At 35.7% G+C, this 22,763-nt stretch overlaps 1 protein-coding gene and 1 long non-coding RNA gene across 5 annotated transcripts in view; one reads left to right on the forward strand and one right to left on the reverse strand.

The window, feature by feature from the left end:
* Positions 1-22,763, forward strand: part of BNC1 (basonuclin 1) — a 178,219-nt gene that overhangs the window by 99,443 nt on the left and 56,013 nt on the right. The gene's annotated exons all lie outside the window — the stretch shown is intronic.
* The window catches only part of LOC116421877, a 126,361-nt gene that overhangs the window by 20,338 nt on the left and 83,260 nt on the right, over positions 1-22,763 (reverse strand). The gene's annotated exons all lie outside the window — the stretch shown is intronic.

Genomic DNA, 22,763 nt, shown 5'->3' on the forward strand with positions numbered 1-22,763 from the left:
CTTTTTGACTTTTTTTGCATTCCCAGTTCTCTGTTCTGGGAACCTGACATCATTGTTATAGCTCAGCCATTTTCAGTCATGTCTGACCCTTTATAATTCCATTTGGGGTTTTCTTGGTAAAGATACCACAATGGTTTGCCATTTCCTTCTCCAACTTGTTTTACAATTGAGCAAACTGAGGCAAACAGGATTAAGTGACTTGTCCAGAGATCCATAGATGCTGAGTGTCTGAGATCAGATTTGAACTCATGAAGATGGGACTTTTGGACTCCAGACTCAAGGGCTGGTACTCTATCCACTGTGCCGCCTAATTGTCCCTAATGTCTGCTTGTGTGACATGTGCACCTATTGATGCTTAATAAATGTTTATTTGATTAACTGATTATTACTCTTATTTAATAGACTGAGAAATAATGACTTATTCATAGAACCAAATAAAATATTTTGAATACCAGATCAATGTTTTTCCCCACATAGACCAGGCCATTTAAAATTCTTTAATATTTTATTTTTAAAATAGTGAAATATATGTGCGATCATAAAGCACTTGGACCAAAAACAAACAAGTAAAATTATCAGAAAGTATTCTTTCAAGTGAGTGATTACTTTAAAGTAATCATCTTGGGGAAAGCCATATATTTCCATCATAGAAAAGTAGAACTAGAATGTAATGCAGAAATTATCTTGGATCTTTAAAACACAGATCTGCAGCTGGAAAGGAAGGATTGCTAATACCTCTAGTCCAGTTTCTACTCTCATCTTACTGATGAGGAGACCATCCTTTAAATGGATCATTGTTGTTCTGTTGTCTTAGTCTTGTCCGAATCTTCAGGACCCCATTTGGGGTTTTCTTAGCATAGATGCTGGAGTGATTTTTGCCATTTCCTTCTCAAGCTCCTTTTACAGATGAGGAAACTGAGGCAAACAAGGTGAAGTGATTTGCCCAGGGTCATCCCTGGGCTTCTCATCCCCTCAGGTCTCTCAACTAAATGCTACCATTTCTCAAACCACATTGAGGATGGCTTTGATGGAAGTATCTAGGTATCTCTATAGCTAACTCCAGCTTCTGTCCCACCTTATTCTCCAGACATAGCTCCAAATTAGTCTTGGCAGTTTCCAGAAATTAACTCAACTGTCAAAGGACAAAAAATTGTCATCCCTGAAGGGTTTTCAAAGAAGGTACTGTAGGCTCAGGACGCATTTCCAGAAAAAAGAGTTCCAAAAATGCTTTGAGCCATGACAGCGTCGCTGGATTAAATGCTTAACATCTTAAAATGATTAGTTTGAAGAAAGCAGCATTCATTTGGTTGTATACATTTGGGTGTGTGTATTAATAAATCAATCACATAGTTTTATAGTCACCAATAAATGTTAATGCTTAAAACAGACTGTGAAATGTCAACATTTTGTATTGGTTCTGCTCAAAAATCTTCCTCCAGAGTCACATAGACTTTTGCAATAAGTACAGTGCACCTAGGGAATATTTAGTAAATTAATTTATACTTGGGCAAATTCTTATTGATTCTGTTGGTCTGAGGTTAGAGTAAGTTAGTGTAATGTTTTCAAAAGGTTCTAATGTTTGCATTTTTTCCCAAGACTTGGGAAAATTTCATGTAGATAGAAAAGCTATAATCCTGACTTCAAAAAAAGTTACATTTCTGTCCCAAAACATTTTTCCCCCCACAGAGGCAGCTGGTAAATATGGACATAGCTGTGGGCTTAGGAGTAAGAACAACTTGCTTGGAGTCTTTTCTGTGTAACTTACTAGCTATATGGAGACAATCAGCACAAATTTATGTTCTTGTTCTTTGCCAGACCCTGTGCTGGGCACTGGGGGTAAGGGGTCATGAACATATGTGCATATATAGGTATGTTGAAAAGAGATACAAGATGATTAGGAAGAGAACAACTAATAGATGAGATCAAGAAAGGACTCATAAAATGTGACATGTGAATCTAACCTTGAAGGTCTGAACCAAACCTAAGGATCATGGGTAAATACCTTCATGCCTCCATGAATTAAGGATATTTCTGTTACTTCTTAAGGTTCTTGAGGGCACTAAATGAGAAGAATAATGTATGTAAAGGTTTTTTTATTATTCTTATGAACTTGGTCATGTAGTACTTTGTTTTTCAAAACTAGATAAAGAGAAGAAAGGAGGGAACATTTATTTAACACTCACTGTGTGTTGGGCAGTATATATATATATATAGTATATTTATGGCATATATATATGGCACAGTGGATAAAGTGCTGGACCTGGAGTGAGGAAGACTCATCTTCCTGAGTTGAGATAAGACCTCAGGCACTGACTAGCACTGTGACCCTGGGCAAATCATTTCACCTTGTTTGCCTCAGTTTCCTCATCTGTAAAATGAGCTTGAGAAGGAAATGGCAAAATCACTCCAGTATCTATGCTAAGAACACCCCAAATGGGGTCCTGAAGATTCAGACAAGACTAAGACAACAGAACTACAATAAACAGGGATAACCACTGTGCTGAGCTTTAGAAAAATCCAGGAAAATGGACCCCACTTTGAAGGAATTTAAATTCTAATGAGGGAAGACAGAACCTGAAGAAGAAGTGAAGAGCAAAACGGTCAGTGTGGAGCTGGAGCTCTTCTGAGAATGAATAGAGGAAATTGAGCTGTGATGGGACAGTTCTGCACAAGGATTTGTCAATTAGCCATCACGTTGTCCTCAGATTGGGGTCATCTTTAGTGTGGTAAAGCAGCTGGTTTGGAGATGGGGCAGACCAGGTGAGAGAATGAACTGAAAAGTTGGTTCTTTGTCATAGGCTTGTGAGGCAGGTAATACTTTTGTTACTGTCTGCGTTTTACAGATAAAGAAACTAAGATCTAGAGAAACAAAGTACCTTGTCCAGGCTCATATAGCCTGTAAATGTCAGATATCATGTAGAAACTCAGGTCTACTGACTCTAAGACCTATATGCTTTACCACTATACCACAACCACCTCTATCACTTTAAGCACCGCATAAATGAGAGCTATAATTATTTTCAAATAGCACTTCAAATGTTAAAGAGGAACTTCAGTGGCAGAAAGCATAATTGCTTTCCTTTTTTATTATATGTAAACATGAGCCTATTGTGTTATCAGTTGCCTCGGTGATAGATTCCAAAAAACAGCACAATTGAAATTAAGGAATTAGTGAAAAATCTTATGAAAAAAAAAAGTAATTCTGACCAATTGGGTATCAGTTTAAAATAATATTATGGGGTAGTAATTTCAAAGCAATTTCACAAAATGACAGATTTTAAGATTTAAAAATTAAACATTTATTTTTAACTATGCATCACTATCTCAATTCTAAAAGCATTGCATATCAACAGTCCTATACTTGGATATTTTTTCAATATTTTTACTTTGTCTCTCACATTTATATTTGTTATTTTTAAATAGTTTGGATGTGAGTGTTTTAAAAATGTCTTATTGATCTTTATCAGGAGATAGTTCCATAAGTAAATGTAGTATTGAAAGGGACATTTCTCCAAACAAAATCAGAAGTTTAACATTTTAAAATTAATACATTGATTTTACATCTGTGTGGACTCAGTTTATCTATAAAACGAAAGGATTAGACAAGAAGTCCTATGAGGTCCCTGCTAGCTCTAAAGTTATGAATTCTATATGGTTCTACTAGGTGGAAAACATATAGACTTTGAGGGAAATACAAAGATAACTAAGACATGGTTCCTGACCTCAAGGAGTATATAGTCTAATTGGGAGAATTAAAACATTTAAACAAATAATAAAAACTAGAATATGCTTTATATGAATGTAGAACAGAAAGTGCACTGAGATCAAACAAAGGAATGTTTTTACATATATATGTGTGTGTAAAACATTCATTCTATACGCCTATTAATGCACAAATGCATACATTCTAAATAGGCAATTGGTATGACTTCAGTTTGTAACGGGTTTTCAATATTTTCAAGCTGAAAGGTTTATACAAGATTAATTATAAAGTTGGAGAGGCCCATTTTCTTAGCAAAGCACACATTGCCTAACCTCTCATTAACATTAATGAATGTTATCTATGTGTACTGAGAGAAGAAGAAACCTCTAATTGGGTTTATTTTTCTTAAGTAGAGATAGAAATATCTCTCCAAAGTGTAATATAAAAGCATTGCTCACCTAATACAAAAAGTGGAACCTTTGCTAATTCAAGCCAATGATAGGGTCTGCCCAGAATAATTAAATTTTGTGACATTAGCCAGTTGGGGGAAGCCACAATAAAAATCTCCTGCATCACAAAATATACTTAGTTCATTAAGCTGTAAGTAGAATTTAGCCTTAATTATTTATGATAATAGTCTTTAGGATACTAGTCAATGTGCTACAGTCTGTTTTGTACAAGTAGTGGAATTTTCCTATGTGGTAAATATGCCATAACCTTGCTATTAAGTCTTCTCTGAGAGATGGTAAAGGATGATCAGGGTTTTCATGGAAATGATCAAATTTATACTATAATCATCATGCTCTGTACTTCTATAGAGCCTTTCATCCATGGATCTCAAAGCACTTTACAAGGCTTCATATAAAACACAAACACTATTCCTGGAAGGAATGTGTTTTTACCATCTCTGCTCTATAGATAAGGAAAAATCAGATTGAGGAGTGATAAAGTGATTACCAATGCTCAGATACCAGTTGATTGATTGACTTTAAAAAAATTAAAGAAGGATCTGGCTTAGAATGTAATCATGAAACCAAGCTTACAAGGTGATTTTTTTCCCCTCCAGTTTAATAGGAAGCATGGTTATGTCTTACCTCCATAGATTTTAAGCTACTAAAAGGAAGGGACTATGTCTTGCATTATTTCTGCATCCTGTTCAGTGCTCTGTACAGGTCCATACATTCATTTATTCATGTAGCTACCGAGTAATGCATTATACTGTGTGCTGGATAGCATCCAAAGATGAATGACCCACTGTGTTCATGGATTTTACAGTCTTTAAGAAAGCTAAGACATAGACAAGTATAGTACAAAATAGAACAAGATAATGGTGGGAAAATAAAAAAACAGAGTGCTGTGAGAAATTGGAGGGAGAAGGCAGAGAGTTGCCCATAGTAAGTGCTAAGACCTATGGGTTCAACAAATGGATGATTCTCCTTATTACACCAATGATTAAGTACATCAACGATCCCTGCCTTGAGAGTTAGTTTTATTTACTACTTATTATTTTATTTGCCTCGGCTCTTTATTCCATAGAGAAATCAACTGTGGAGTATTTGAAACCTTTCCTTATTGCCACTTTATCTTTGCATTTAGAGAAAAACTGAATTGTTATGGAGAGAGATTTCAGCTTTTTTGTTTTGTTTTGTTTTCTGTGATGTCAAGTAGGTCAAAACCTTTGTGTTTGAAGGGTCCATTTTTCTCCTTGTAAGTCTTTCCATTCTTTGAACTCTCAAACTGGAACAGTGCTAACAGGGAGCCTTTTTAAAATTCTTTTGCTAGTTTCTTATTGAGCAGTTTTATGTAGCTTTTTTTAAACTGTGTATTTGATTCCTGCCATAATTTACATTCTAAACATTTCTAAAGTTTGTCCCCAAAATGCTGTGGAACGCTGAAAAAACAAAGCTCATTTAAAGAGGAATGAACTTTTAGCTCTGTCCTCTGTGACAGATTCCAGAGCATCTCTACCTTGGGGCAACTTGGGTCACCATTTCGCTTCTCTGACCCCTCCTAACCTGTACCAGTCAGCAGGCTAGCACTAATGTCAGTACTGTTTACTTGGACAAGACTGATAGCATCCAGGTGGATTTCCCAACCCCCACCCCCACCCCCTTTCCTCTTCTCACTACTCCCCCACATTTTTTTTGAAGGCCGAGGTATACGTTTGCCAGTCAAAAAGTTAAACACCAGATCCTTGGTACAAAAAGACCAAGAAGAGCAGTATTTTTTTTCTTCATATTAGTTAATTTGTTTTTTGACTACAGAGTAAAAAAAAAAAAAAATCATATTTCTAGTGTCTCCCTAAGGTCTCCTGACTATATATTTTTTTTCCTTTATGTGTATCAAGCAGAGATTAATGGGTCCTTATTGCATCCCTGGGGGAATCTTACAGTGAGGTCACTTTTGATGAACTTTATTATTAGGGTTGCTATGGAGCATACCCTTTTGTAGACAATAATTTTAAGTGGTTATGTAGATTGACCAGAAGATTATAAGTTCCCTGAAGGCAGGGAAGATAGTATCTAGCTATCACTAGCAACAAATCATTTCCTCCTTTAACTAGCAAATGTATTATCTTCATAAACACTAAACCTTTATTGAACTCCACCTACTTCTTGAAACCCAGGTTGGTGTCTTGTTTAGAGTAGTACCATTTTCTCCCTCCTCTGTGAATCCTACTTAAAACTGGATTTTAGTTCTTTAGACTGTAAACTATTAGTATTATCTACATTTTTTATCATTCTCATTGCCTACCTCTGTATACCAGTAGATGCTTAATAGAAATTTGATGAATTCTGTAACACATGTTTGGTAGCAGTCTAATAAAAATGACAAAAATAAGCAATTTTGAAATAATATGTTTTCTATTAGCTAAGGGAAATAAGAGGAAATAAGTGGGTTTTTTGTTTTTTTTTTTTAGTTATTTTATAGTGTGTAAAATGTGAAACATCATTGTTTAATGATGTGTACTTGCCTATTGTTGAAATGGATTGGGGATTAGGGAGTATAGGGAAGGTGGAAGACAGACATTTTTTATCATTTCTAGACTTGTTGAAATGTGTGTCATTCTGTATGAATTTTAGTTTCACAATATATTTGGTACCCACATGATGTTTATCCATATATCTTAACTATTTGTTGGTATATATGCTGATGGATATCCATGAGCATGTCCATTAGCAGGGGGCAAAAACATTGCAAAGCAGCAAAAAACAAACTGCATTAAAGAAACTTAAAATGTCATTGTTTAAGTTAGCTAAGGGGGCAGAACTAATGGTAACAACAATGGAAATAAAGCTAAGTGTGTATTTGATAGATTTGGAAGAAAAAGTAGATATATAATTGATATTTCTGCAATTTAGACGTGGCAGCTGATTGCAGATAGGCTTTTGTGCATTATTAGGGAATTAAGAGAACTGGATTTGGAATCAGATCCTGACTCTGCATTAGGCAAGCCATTTTACAAAACTCTTTTGTGCTTCATCAGTAAAATGAAGACCTTGAACCAATGAAAATGAGTATTTGCACGAATAGGAAGTTATGAAAGAGGGCCACTTTGGGGGTTTAGCTTTAGCCATGGATCGTATCTCCAGGGGTACAGAGTAGAAGTATAATTAATGCCTGGTCACCAATTGACAAAGCTCAGTTTCAGATGTTCTGAGTTCATGGCACTGGTATGACAAACAATAAGCAGAACCATGGAGGCTAGGTATCTTGACACACTGGGTAAAGGTGCCAGTGTTTTGAGATAGGGCAGTATGGAGACAAATATTTTGAGAGAGAGAGACAGACAGGAAGATAAGAGAATGCATGCCAAATGGAAGACGGGGCTGGTTTTTGAGAAAGGGATTTGTCACGAGATGAGCTAGAGAGCCTGGGTATAGATAAGATTTGGAACAGTTGTTTGCTATACTCTTCAGACTATTTTTTAAAACCTGTTGTTATTGGTTGGTAAGGGTGAGTAATGGATATTCGAGCAATTAAAGTAAGGGGATCTGTGGACACAGGCTGCTGTGGATCCTGATAATGGACATGATCACTAGCATTTACCTAGTCCTTTAAGGTTTGCAGATGGGCAGCTAGATTGCACAGAGTGGGTAAAGTGCCAGAGAAGACTTCTTCCTGAGTTCAACTCTTGTCCTTAACACTAGCCGTGTGATCATGGGCAAGTCACTTAACCCTCTTTGTCTCAGTGTCTTCACCTGTAAAATGAGCTGGAGAAGAAAATGGTAAACCATTCCAGTGACTTTGCCAGGAAAACCCCAGATGGGGCAATGATGACTTGGATGACTGCACAACAAAGCAACAACAAATTAAGGTTTGCAGAGTGCTTTACTAATCTTATCTCCAACAGCTTTGAGAGGTAGGTTGAATTATTATCCCTATTTGACAGATGAGAAAACTGAGGCAGATATTAACTTGCCCAAGGTCAAGGTATCTAGTCAAGGTCAGAGGTGGTAATTAAATTTGGATCTTCCTAATTCTAAGTCTAGCTCTCTGTCTGCTGTGCCACTAAGCAACTTTGGTCCAAGTGAACTATATCTTTAGTTGGGGGGGAGTGGGAGAACTATCTCACAGATGTAATTGCTGAACTGTTGTCAGTGATATTTGAAGGATTGTGGAGAGCAGGTGAAGGACTAAAAAGGACAAATGCCTTAATTTTATACACACACACCCCAAAAAAGGGAAGAGAATGGAACATGCAAACTTTAGCCCAGGAATCTTGACTTTGTCCTGGAAAAAAAATTTAAAATTCTAAGAAAAATTAAGGGGATTATTAGTGAACATCTAGAAAAGGAAATGCTGATCAACCAGGACTGGTCACGTCAGCCTAATTTGATTTCATTTTCTGCCAGGATGGGTAGATGCAGTGGGAGTGGGAGGAGAATTGATACAGATACAAATATATCTAAGTTTTCACAAAGCATTTGATAAAGTGTAACAGGCTGTTATTATAAAAACTTGGAGACATGGGCTAAATTATAGTGCGATTGCACACATTCCAAAATGGTTGAGAAGTCAGACTCAGAACAAACTTCTTGGGGGGAGGGTGTCTATCCAGAGCTCAGCCCAGGGACTTGCGCTTGGTCCTGCCTTGATTAACCTTTGTTCCAATCAGTGAAGGATAGATGGCTTCTTTAGCAAATTAGCAGATGACTGAGAACTAGGAGGAATGGCAATGTCAGGATCTAAAAAAAGAATTCTGACATGTTAGAAAACTGGGCTAAATCTAATGAGATGAGATTTAATAAGGATAAGTATGGACACTTCTGTGTGGGTTCATAAAATCAGCTTTCCAAGTCCAGAAGGGAAGAAGCATGTTTAGGCAGCAGCTTCCCAAAAGATCTGGTGCTGCTTGTAGCCTGCGAGCTCAAGAGTTAATAGTGTGATGGTGCAGCCCAAAGGGCTACCTCTGGAGGTTGCAGGCTTCCCTTTAATGGATGCCTTTAAGCAAGATTGGACAACCACTTACTTAGGATGCTTAAGTAGGATTTTTTTTTTAAAGCATAGATTGGATAGGTGATTGATGAGATCCCTTCTGACTCTGAAATTCTTGGATGCCATTGATTTCTCCTCTGTTCCTGTGACTGCCAATAGGGTAAAGTCATTGGATATTCTTAGGAAAGTGAGAATAAGATCCTGACCTTTCTTTATATCTTAATGCTGCCCAACTTCAAGACTTTTTGCTAGGGATAAGCATGTGAAAGTAGTTATAAGAGTCTGGATAAGATAGTATCAAAAAGCAAGGCAGGAAATGAATTGATTTTAGAAGGTCTTGGGAAAGAGATGAAGTACAGTGGAAAACAGATGTCCAGGTGGGTCAGTGGATAGAGTGCTGGACCTAAAGTCAGGAAAACTCATTCACCTGAGTTTCAGATATAGTCTCATCAGTTCCAGTGGTCTTGTGATGGAGAGAGCCATCTGCACCGAGAGAGAAGACTGTGGGGACTGAGTGTGGATCACAACACAGTATTTTCACTTTTTTTGTTGTTATTTGCTTGCATTTTGTTTTCTTTCTCATATTTTTTTCTTTTTTGTTCTGATTTTTCTTTTGCACCATAATAATTGTCAAAATACATATAGAAGAATTTCACATGTTTAACATATTCAATCACTTGTCATCTAGGGAAGAGGATGGAGGAAGGGAAGGGAAAAAATTGGGAACACAAGGTTTTGCAAAGGTGAATGTTGAAAATTATCTATGCATACATTTTGAAAATAAACAACTTTAATATAAAAAAAAGACAACTATGGCTTCAGATATTTACTAGCTGTGTCACCCTGGGGAAGTCACTTAGCTTGTTTGCCTCAGTTTCCTCATCTGTAAAAATGAAATAAAGAAGGATCTGATCAGCCATTCTATCTCTGCCTCCCCTCCCTCTCCAAGGAAACCCAACTAAGTTACAACAGCAAAAACAACCTAAATGGGATCATGAAGCATTGTGTATGCCTGAAAACAATTGAACAGCAGCACAGTAGAAAATGTGCTTGATTTGGGATCAAACACTCTGAATTTGAATCCTACCTATAGTGAGTTATTCAGTTATTAAGCTCACCAGCTGTAGGACTTAGGACAAATCACTTACTCTCTCTGGTCCTCAGTTCCTCTTGTTACAAAAAGAGCAGCTTGGAACTAACTAGATGCCCTCTCAGGTTCTTCCAGCTCTAACTCTGCAATCTATGATGGGAAGATTAGGAACTGGCTGAAAAGGAAAGTGGATAATCTGTCTAACCAATGTCCCATAGTCAGCAAATGGACAGACATAATTTCATGGTACTTGGAGCTTGAATGCAGTATCGTTGCTTTAATTTCCTGCTTAAAAGGAACATTGAAGTGTGGTGAGAAATAAAGGAAGATAGAAGAACGGAACTTGTGTCTGTGGCTAGAATTACCAGGATTCTTGTTACATATTTTAGATTTTTCCCCTACCTCACTGCCATCACTATCCAGGGCCATCTCCAGTCATCCTGATCTATAACTTGCTACTGGACCCACATGACTAAAGTATAAAGTGAGGAAGCTGACCTTGCCCAGCCTCCCTTACTTAAATCCAATTCCATTGCATGTCATAGCATCATCTCCCTGTTGTCATGATCTTCTTGAACAAACAACAATTATACAGCAAGATTTCGTTGCTGGAAAAATAAAATGATCCTAAGTTGATTTTGCATACAAGATAAGTCTCATTGAATAGATGCCAGGAGACAGTATTATAGGACGCTTCTAATATTTACTATATACAAATCTGTAATGTCTCTATTAATAAAGAAAAGGCATTGCAGTGAGAGAGTACATTGTTAGATTTAAGGTAGGAAAAAATATAGAGAAGACACATCCTTTTTTGCTACATCATCATGGCATAGAGGTAGCTCTGTATTCTCAAATATTATGTCAGTGGGGAGCAAGCTATAGTGGGTCCTATTGCCATTCATTCATTCACTGTTCATTAAGCAGTATTATGTTCAAAGCACTGTCCTAGGATCCAGGGTTTTGGATATCAAATATGACAGCCACTGCCCTTGAGGTCACATTCTATCAAGCTAGAGTGGCTTCCAGTTTGGGTCTAGCTGTGAGTCACATATCTATTACCAAGCACTAGCCTTGCTAAATTCGCAGAGGCTTTTAGATCAGCATTTAATGAGGAAAGTCGTTCTTCCCTTTATCTGAAGCAATTGATAGCATCTATGTTTCTTTTTTATTATGTAGTATTTTTATTTTTTATTTTTAGTCCCAAATTTTCTTCCTCCCTCCACAGCCTCCTCCACTCATTGAAAAGGCACATATATATGGAATCATGAAAAACATTTTCACTTAAGCCATATTGAAGGAGGGCAGATGCAAGGAAAATTAAAAAAAACAAACAAACTACAATCTGCATTTGGGTTCATTAGTTGTTTTTCTGAGGTGAATATTCTGTGTAGGAATAACTAACTCTTTCATAGTTGATCATTTAATATTGCAGTTATTTATACAATGTTCTACTTTTGCTCACTTCATTTTTTTATCAATTCCCATAAATCTTCCCAAATTTTTCTGAAATTAACTCCCTTGTCATTTCTTTTAACAAAATAGTATTCATCACAACCATATACCACAACTTGTTCAGATGTTTATCAGATAATGGGTATCTCCTCAGTTTTCAATTCTTTACCACCACAAAAAAGAGTTGCTATAGATACTTTTATATATATTATTTGTCCTTTTCTTTTTATATTGAATATTTTGGGGGTAACAGGCCTAACAGTAACCTCTAGTTTTATAGATCTTTGGACATAATTCCAAGTTGTTCTCCAAAATGGTTGGAGCAATTCACTATTTTATCACAGTAATATATTAACGTCCCAGTTTTTCTACACCCCTTCCAGCATTTGTTATTTTCCTTTTCTGGCCTATCTGATGGATATGAGATGATAATCTTAGGGTTGTTTTAATTTGCACTTTAAAATAAAGTTTTAGAACATTTTCATGTGATTTTTTGATAGCTTTGATTTCTTCTTCTGAAAATAGTTTGTTCAAATTCTTTAGCCACTTAACAATTGGGGAAATGGTCTTAATTTTTTATCAATTCTCTGCAATCCCTTATGTATTTGAGAAATGAGAATTTTATCAGAGAAACTTTCTATAAATATCGCCTCCTTTCCACCAAATTTCCTGTTTTCCTTTTAATTTTCACTGTATTGGTTTTGTTTATGTAGGCACTTTTTAATTTAATGTAATGAAAATTCACTATCTTGCCTCCCATGATTCTTTCTGTCTTTTATTTGGTTATGAACTCTTCCCTTATTCAGAGATCTGACAATTTTTTCCATGTTCTCCTAATTTGCTTTGATACTGCCCTTTCCATCTAAATCATGTATTCTTTTTGAGTTTCTCTTGTTATGTGGTTTGAGATGTTGTTCTGTGTCTAATTTTTGCCAGATTGCTTTCCCAAAAGTTTTTGTCAAATGTTGTTTTCCTTTTGTTGTTAAAGAAGACCATGACATTGGGAAATAATAAGCTCTTGTTCCAGTAGCTTGGTTCTTTGATTGTGTCAAACACTATGATACTGTGGTCATTTATTTATTGGATACTTAATTTATTAATCAGTCACTCTTTTTAACTTTTTATTTGCTTTTTTATTTTTCCAGATATATGCAGATAGTTTTCAATATTCACCTTTATAAAACCTAAGTTTCAAAATTTTCTCTCTTCTTCCCTTTTCCCCCCCTCTCCTAATAGTAAATAATCCACTATAGGTTTAATATATTCATATATTCATCATGCTGCACAAGAAAAATCAGATCAAAAAGGGAAAAAAACATAATTCTCTCTCTTGATGCAGATGGCTCTTTCCATCACATCTATTGGAATTGCTTTGAATCATTTCATTGTTGAAAAGAGCCAAGTCCATCACATTTGATCATCACATAATCTTGTTATTGCTGTGTACAATATTTTCTTAGTTCCATTCATTTCACTTAGCATCAGTTCATGTAGGTTTTTCCAGGCTTTTCTGAAATTAGCCTGCTTGTCATTATCTAGAGCAATAATATTCCAATATATTTATATACCATAACTTATTCAGCCTTTCCCAACTGAAGGCATCCACTCAATTTCCAGTTCTTGCCATTATGAACAGGATTACTAAAAACATTTTTGCACATATGGGTTCTTTTCACTTTTTTTTTTATCATTTCTTTGGTATACAGACCCAGTAAAGATACTGCTGGATCAAATGGAATGCACATTTTTATAGTCCTTTGGGCATAGTGCCAAACTGCTCTCCAGAATGGTTGGATCAATTTACAACTCCATCAACAATGTATTAATGTCCCAGTTTTCCTACATTCTATCCAAAAATTATCATTTTCTTTTCAAGTCATATTGGCCAATCTGAGAGGTGTGAGGTGATACCTGGGAGTTGTCTTAATTTGCATTTTTCTAATTAATAGTGATTTAGAGCATTTTTTTTTCATATGACTAGAAATGGCTTAAATTTCTTCATCTGAAAATTGTATCCTTTGACCATTATCAGTTGGGGAATGGCTTGTATTCTTAGAAATCTGAGTCAATTCTCTATATATTTTAGAAATGAGATCTTTATCAGAAACACTGGATATAAAAAATTTCCCCCAGCTTTCTGCTTCTCTTCTAAACTTGGTTGCATTGGTTTTGTTTGAACAAAAACTTTTTAACTTAATATAGACAAAATTATCCATTTTGCATTTTTAATGTTCTCTAGTTGTTCTTTGGCTATAAATTCCTCCCTTTGCCACAGATCTGAGAGGTAGTCTATCACTTGTTCTACTTTGCTTACAGTATCACCCTTTATGTCTACATCATGAATCCATTTCCACCTTTTCTTATTAAACAGTGTTAGGTGTTGGTCAGTGCCTAGTTTCTGCCATACTATTTTCTAATTTTCCCAGCAACTTTTGTCAAGTGGCGATTTCTTATCCCAGAAGCTATTCTTTGGTTTTATCATTGACTATTGCAATCACTTTTTTTTTTTTTTTTTTTAAACAAGTACCAGATAGTTTTGAGGATTATCATTTTGGAGTAAAGTTTGAGATCTGGTACTATTATGCCATCTTCATTTTTTTCCCCCTTGATTGCTTTGATACTCTTGACCTTTTGTTCTTTCAGATGAATTTTGTTTTCTTTTTTCCTAACATTATAAAATGGTTGTTTGGTTGTTTTGCTAATTATGGTATTGAATTAGTGAAACCACATAGATTTCAGTGATCATTGGTGGAGGGTGCACCTTGCCAGTAAAATCATAGATTCATGATTTATTGAAACAAAGTATGGATTCTAAGACGAGGATTGTGGGTTAGGTATTGTAGCATGGAAAAGAGCACTGAATTTAGAATAAAGAAGATGAGTTCAAATTTGAGTTTTGCCTCTTAAGACTGCCACATAGAATATAGTGTCAAAAACACTCACTGGGTATTTGTTTCTTCAATGGCAAAAAAAAAAAAAAAAAAAAAAAAAAAAAAGAGGGGGGATTGAACCAAATGAATTGTTAAGTCCTTTCCAGTTTTAAATCTATGATCCTATGATTTGGGACCTGTGAAAACAAAGTTGCTTACAATCACTATTGAACAGCATCTTCCATACTCCCAAGGCATATGTCTAAGGTTTAAATAAAGCAGTAGTTGGTATCCTTAAAAAATCTGCAGAAATGCAATAGGGCTGGAGTGCATAGATGGAAAACCATTCCAGTTACAGGGAAGCGCTTTAACAAGAAAGTGTGTACCACAGAATTAAGTCTAATGTTGCCAAGTTAAGGTTAGAAAGGTGACATGGTAACAGACTAGGGAAAGCCTTGAATGATAGACTAAGCAGTTTGGACTTTAGTAGGAAAGCGATTAATGATTTTTGAGCTGATGAGTGAAGTATTCTGATCCATGCTTAAGGAAGATGAAACGATTACTGAAGGAAATGACTGGAGATGGAGAGGCTGGTTAGAAAGCTTAATCTTCAATTGTCCCCTCTTTTACCTTTCTTTTGTGCCATGGGATGAGGTGAGCTGCTTCTCTGTGAATCTAAATTTCTCTCTTAATTCCTTTCTTTTATTTATGCCTTATGATCTTTCTACATCAGTCATTTTCTCTTGTTCAAATTTCACTATTTCCCTTACTATTAACTCCCTCTCTGCGACCTACAAACATGCTCAGCATTCCCTTATCCTTAAAAAAAAAAAAAAATAAAATAATCAAGGGCTGCTAGGTAGTTCAGTGGATAGAGCCAGCTCTGAAGTCAGGAGGACTTGAGTTCAAATTTGACCTCAGATACTTAACACTTCCTGGCTATGTGACCTTGGGCAAGTTACTTAATCCCAATTGCTTCAGCAAAAACAAAACAAAACAAAAACTCTCTGTTGGACTGTTCCTCTCAAGGTGTTCTTTCATCATCACGCCGCTCCTCTGATTGCTAAACACTTAGAAAAAGAGCAGTTATCTCTTCCATTACCTTGTGTGTTAAGGGAATATTGCCTCCAATCTGGAAAATCCACATAAAAATTTTTTGGGACTTCCTTCAGAGTAGAGAAGAAATCTGAATTATTATTGTATTAAGAGATAATATGTTGATATTACACTGTGCTGTGCATATATTTTATGCATTTCTGAGTTTCTAAACATTTTCTGTCATCCTTGGTTTCTGCAAAACTCCCCAAAACTCCCATTTAATTTTCTGTTTTTGACTTTCCCCATCACAAATTTCAATATATCACAGGTTGGCATAAGAAATTCAATTGGGGGGAGGGAAGGAAGCAGCTAGATGCTGCAGTGGATAGAGTACTAGCCCTGAATTCAGGAGGACCTGATTTCAAAATAGACACTTAACACTTCCTAGCTGTATGATCCTGGGCAACTCATTTTACCCCAAATGCCTTAAAATAAAAACACAAAAACAATAATAATTTCCTCCCTTCCTTCCTCCTTCCCAAAGACAGTAAATAATCCAATATAGGTTAAACATATGCATTTCTTCTTAAACATATTTCCACATTCATCATGCAGCACAGAAAAAAATCAGATCAAAAGGGGGAAAAAAGGTGAGAGAAAAACAAGCCAAAAAAACCACAAAAAGTGAAAATACTATGCTTTGATCCACATTCAGTCTCCATAGTTCTCTCTCAAGCGAAGATGGCACTTTCCCTCCCAAGCCTATTGAAATTGCTATGGATCACCTCATTATTGAAAAGAGCCAATTCCATTAAAGTTGATCATCACATCATCAATGTTCCCTTGGTTCTGCTCACTTCACTCAGCATCAGTTCATGTAAGTCTTTTCCAGGCTTTTCTGAGATTAGCCTGCTCATCATTTCTTATAGAACAATAATATTCCATTGCATTTATATGCCATAATTTATTCAGCCATTCCCCAGCTGATGAGCATTTATTCAATTTCCAGTTCTTTGCCACTATAAGAAGGGCTGCTATGATAATCTTTGCACATGTGGGTCCTTTTCCCTTTTTAAAATCATCTCTTTGGGATACAAACCCACTTGGACAGTCTATTTTGGAGATCCCATCTGATCCCCATCCAGGTTTTAATATCAACTCTCCTCAGATTATCTGTATTTCCATAAATTCAGTCCAAATTCTTCTATGGATTTCTAGTCTTGTGCCTTCAAAAGACCTTCCCTCATCATCATAAACTCAACATTTCCCACTGATCTTTTAATCTTTCCCCCTAAATCTTTCTTCCAACTCATTTCTATTGATGATACTACCAGCCTGAGTTACTTTGGTCTTAAATCTCAGAGTTTACCCTTCATTCTTATCTCTTCCTCATCTTCACATCCAATTTTTTGCTAAATCCTGCTGATTCTATTCCAAACTAAATCTCCCTCAACCCTGTACCCCCATCTCCATTCACATAAATTCTACACAATTACTACATTTACTCATATAGGCTCTAATCACCCCTCCCGTGGACTATTAAAAATAACCTCTCAATTTTTTTAAATCTAGTATTTCTCTTTTCCTGTTCAGCTTTACAGCAAGCAAAATAATTTTTCATTTCACACATATTACTATGTCACTTGCCTGTTCAAAACTTCAGTGGATTTCTATTGCCTAGTTTAAAATACAGACTTCTCCTCCTGGCATTTAAGGCCACCCACACAATCTGGCTCCAACTACCTTCCAAGACTTCTTATACATGACTCCCTTCATGTTGTAGCCAAATTTGACATTCCATCACCCACCTCCATGTATTCCCAGGGTTTATAATTCACTTTCTCCTCATCTCTGCTTCTGAATTTTTTGAAGACTCATCTTAGATGCCAGTTTCTCTATTAAGACTGAATTGAGATGGCTGTATTCCACTAGAAGATAGATGTCAGTGTCCAAAGTTTGTATGCATTTTATTGAAACAAATTTTATCACTAAAAGGTTTCTAGCTAATTATCCAGAGAAGAGATGAAAAAAACATACTTCTAGCCACATACTAGGGATATGGAGGGGGTCTATGGATACATAATATCAGATACATTGTAAGACAGGATAATTTGAATTCTCAGTTTTCCTTACCTGTTTTTCCTATGTCATCAGGGAAAATATAATGATATATGGATGCTGGGAAATAGCTGGAGTTTTAAAAAGCAAAAAGCATCAATACAACTTTAAAAAATGATTTCAGAACAATAACCTAATATGATACAATAAAATAATTATTTCAGAACAATAACCTAATCTGGCACAGTAAAAGAGCACATTGATGTGCTCTTTAATAGACTTTGAAAATGTTTGAATTGAACATGATAAACTTTTTACCTCCGAGGAGAGCATGGCAAAGAATAAACTAGATTTGCTTTAATTTAGATGAACTTTGAATTATTCCATATTATATATCATAGTCTTCCAAATATTCTCTTACCTTTTTTTTTTGGTGAGGCATTTGGGGTTATGTGATTTATCTGGGGTCACACAGCTAGTTCTCAATCGACTATGCCATCTAGCTGCCCTCTAATATTCTTTTTACTACTAAATTGTCATAGATGATCGTGGGACTCTTCTCAGAAATGAAAAAGTCATTTATATATTTTTCAAATCAAAAAATAAACATTTTGCATTTTTTATAGAACCAAACAATCAACAAGCATTCATTAAAGCATTTACTAAGTGCTGGGGATACAAAAAATGGTTAAAAAAAAATATATATATATATATGTATATATATATACACACACACAAACTATCCATTTCTGCCTTTGAAGAACTCACATTCCAATGAGAAAGAAGAAATATAAATAACTAGGTATGTATAAAATCTATGCAGAATCGATGGAGGCATTTTCAGAAGGGAAGGCACAACAAGTGCCTGGGGTTGGGGGAGTAGGGAGAGCCTGCAAAAAGTGACTTTTGAGCTGAGCTTTGAATGGAGTCAGGGAAATAGAGGTAAAGATGCAGGGGGAGTGGATTCCAGACTGAGAGCCAACAAGTAGGTAAGGCGGAGCACCTATGCTGGTGTAGGTGGGTTGCAGAGGGCTTGGAGGGGTGCCTAGGTGATCTGTATTATAACCTTCCAGCTCCCAAACTATGGATCTACTAAAGTTTGCCAGGTTGAAACCATACTTGTAAAAACCAGAATGATTTTCATTTTTCCAAATGTTGATTTAATGATGAGAGAACTCATTGAATAATTCTAGAAAAATAGGATGCTGTTTAAAAATCTAAAAAAAAAAAAAAAATAAGTGTTTGTTGATTTAACCATTAAAAGTTCATTTGACTGTTTCTTGGTATTAGTGCCTTGTAACTTGAATAATAAAGGGCTATTTTATCTTAAATCTCTTCTTCTCTAGTATGTCTATTACTTGCTCAGACCAAGTAGCTTCCCTCTTTACATTGGGTTTCACAGTTAACTGAGTTTTCAGAGACAAGTTTGTTCAATCTTTTCCAACTTTTTATAATCTCATTTGGGTTTTTCTTAGCAAATATACTGGTATAATAGAACTGATAATTGTATAATTTGCCATTTCCTTCTCCTGCTCATTTGCTGACAAAGAAACTGTTAGGGTGAAATGAGTTGCCCACATTCAGATAGCTAGTAAATTGTCTAAGGGAAGATTTGAACTCAGGAAGATAAATCTTCCTGACTCCAGGACCAATGCTCTTATCCACTGGGGCCACCAGCTTCCCCAAGAGACAAGTAGTAGGTGATAACAGGCAGTTTGTAATTTTAAAGACTAGATCTATATAACTAGGGAGACTATTACATAGTATAGCACTCTGAGAGATGTCTGCTCCTTCAGATTTGTGCTTATTTAATCCTGATATAATCCAGTGAGTTCATGATAAAAACCCCCTCTGGTACCTTATGTTTACTCACATTCACTGTGTAAGGGCTGGTCTGCCTAATTATGAGTGGCTAGTCGCACTGTGTGTAATCTGTGATGTAATCTGGCTTAATTGGTAAGTAAAACCAGCAGCCTATGTAACTGCTAAGGGTGGAGTGGTGTGCTGCAGCTACTAATTAGCTTTAAGTGATGGTAAATGGTAGCACTTTCACAGAATCTGTTTGCAGGGCTTCCTTCCCCCCTCCCCCCCCCCCCCACCTACTAGCCTCTGTACAGAAATGTGTAGTGTAGTAGGAAGAGCATTGCCCTGGGAGCATTAACTCATTATATAGCTTAAAAACTAATTTCACCTTTTGCCTCAGTTTCCTTATTTGTAAAATGAGACAGTTGGACAGGATGATCTCTGAGCACTAATATTCTGTGCTTGTATCGAATGTCCCACAACAAATGAGATGAAACCAACCTTTTTCCTTGCTGTCCATTTTTGAATACTTTGTGCAAAAAAAAAAAAAAAAAAAACTGTATGATGTAAGAAGGACTATAAAAATGAGCGGTAACTCATCCCTAATCTCTGGAGCTTTCAGTCTGTGAGAGGGAGAGGTAGATGGCAGGATGTGATAAGTGTCCCTTCAAAAGATCCAAAGAAGGGTAATCAGTGTTTAGAAGAGACTTAGTGTCTGAAAGTTTCATAGAAAGGGGCAAGCAGCCTTTGGTGGGCAGAGCCAAGTTGGACCAGAAGAGGCCAAGAGAATTATTTTGAATGTTGAGTATTCCCTTTTAGTTGGAGTCATGCAATTAATAATTAATAAAACTAGAAAGGAAGATAGGACCAGATTGTAGAGGTCCTTAACTACATAAATTCTACATAAGGGCTTCTTAACATTTTTTGTCATAAATTCCTTGGATAGTCTTGGATAGATCCATTTTCAAAATGATGTTTTAACACATTAAATAAAATAAACAAGACTATAAAGGAAATCTTTGTATGTCAAAATACAATTATGAATTAAAAAGTTTTTTTTCACAGACTTCAGGTTAAAAACCTCTATTCCTCATGAACAGTTATCTGGGATTTAATAATGGCCATTTGCTCCTTTCCTTTTAAATAGGTAGGAAGGCATTGTGGATTATGCTAAGTATTTCTTATTCAGGAGTATTTTAATTTTAATAGCTTTTAAAGATGTAATTCCTTAGTTACAAGGTGGCTAGAACTCTTAATATTTTAATTCTAATATAATAGAACAAATTTATAAGCTGGTCAAGGAGGTTTCTAGGTAAAAGAGCCTCAAAATTAAGTAGGTAATTAAGCCTCATCACTAAGTAGGTGCCTAATATGGAGAACCTTACTTAGGGATTCCCAAGATTAGATTTGTACTGCTTTAAACTTGCACTGCTTTAAGATCTGATTTCTTTAGTTCTGTGTTTACCCGTCCCCTCTTCTCACTGGATCTTTGTCTTTCTCTGCTTTATTTTTTCTTCACTCTATTTTTTTGTTGTTGTTGCCTTCTCCCATGTTTCTCAGCTTTGGGGCTACTGGGACTTAAATTATCTCACATAATGCCTGCCAAAGGGTGTATGTTTCTGGTTGTTAAATTGGATGGTTATGTTTAATTTCCTGGAATCCTCTGCAACTTTTGCTCTATTTTTTTTTTTTTTGTTTGTTTGTTTACACTGGAGATCTAAAGATTTTCTTATTAATTCTAGATTACTTTCTAGATAGTTATGGAGAATCATATCCCCAAGCATATCAACAAGTATTTATTGACAATCCATTGTGTGTGTGTGTGTATGTATGTATGTTTCTACAAACATGGCTACTTCACCTCTCCTTTCATCTTTCTATTTCTTAGCTGGTCCACCTTCATTCTGTCCTCACGTTTTGACACCTTTTCCTTCATGGCACTTAGCACATAATAGATGCTAGTTGACTAATTTCTGTCTTCTGTGTTTATCATTTTTTCAAATCAGGATCTTGGGTTTAGTGATATATCTCGCTATTGTAAAACTCGAAAGGCCCCCCTTTTTTTCACATGTAATCATCAACTTATAAATAATTGTCCCATAACCCTCTAATAGCTACTTAATTTTTATTTTTTCAGTTATAACCTTCCAAATGCTGAAAACAGTCATTCACAAATGAGCTGATGGACAACAGAGCCTTTTAGGCATTACTTTTAGTCAAGATTTTTTTCTCTGAGAGAGAATTCTCTCTCAACTGTCTCTTTAAACACTTTTTAAAAATAATTTTTTGATGTTTTATTATATCAAAATAGTTATACTTAGTAGCTATCCCCTTCCCCTCCCCAGTCACTTCATATAATAAGTAGTATTTTTTTAAGGAGGAAAAATAATAACACAAGTGATCAGTACATTGAAGAATCTGTAAACATATGGTGTGTGGTGTGTACCACCTGTGGACCTCCTACCTTCATGAAGGAGTAGATTGTCTCCTTAAACATTTACGTCTGATGTCCTCTTTTTCGTCACAAGTTGATCTTATCAGTGTTCTCAAACAAATGTTCTTTATGCATCGTGATGAATAATTAAAATGTCTACCATTATTCATGGGAAAAATAAATGTCATTATTGCTTTTTAATGCTATAACTAAAGATGATTTATTTAGTCTTTTGTTTTTCACTGAAAACTAAATGAGAACATCCTGCTTCTCCAGACTGAAAACCTTGATTCATCTGCTTTATGCTCCAAGTCAGTCGTGTGAAACATAGAGCGAGGTGTTATCAGAAGTAAGGGGAAATACTCAACAAACATTTATTAAATGCCTACTATCTCTAAGCTAGGTGCTAGGGATACCAGTGCCCCTTCTCCCACTCCCAACCCTCAACTAGTTCTTGCTCTTGAGGATTTTATATTCTAGTAGACTGGGCACAAATATCCACAAATAAATATAATACAAGAAAAATTAAGAAGCATAGAATTACCAGCTGAGAGGATGAGGGAAATGGGCCAAAAAGTATTCAGGGTAAAGTTATTGACCTCAAATGATTTTTAATAATAATAATAACCAAAAGTTTAAGCCCAGTTTTAAGATTTAATGGCTTAAATAGCTATAGCATCTATATCATAGAATTATTATAACCAAAGATCAAATGAGAGATAATATATAGTGTTTTGCAAACTTTACATATATACTGTACAGAGTTTTGTAAAAAGTATACCCTGAAAATTGTGCTAAGGCTTTGAAGGATACCTTTTATAATGCACTAAAGTTTGCAAAGCACTTTATGGATGCTATTATCTTGTTTGACTT

Source organism: Sarcophilus harrisii, chromosome 2 (assembly GCF_902635505.1).
Source record: "Sarcophilus harrisii chromosome 2, mSarHar1.11, whole genome shotgun sequence".
NCBI lineage: Eukaryota > Metazoa > Chordata > Mammalia > Dasyuromorphia > Dasyuridae > Sarcophilus > Sarcophilus harrisii.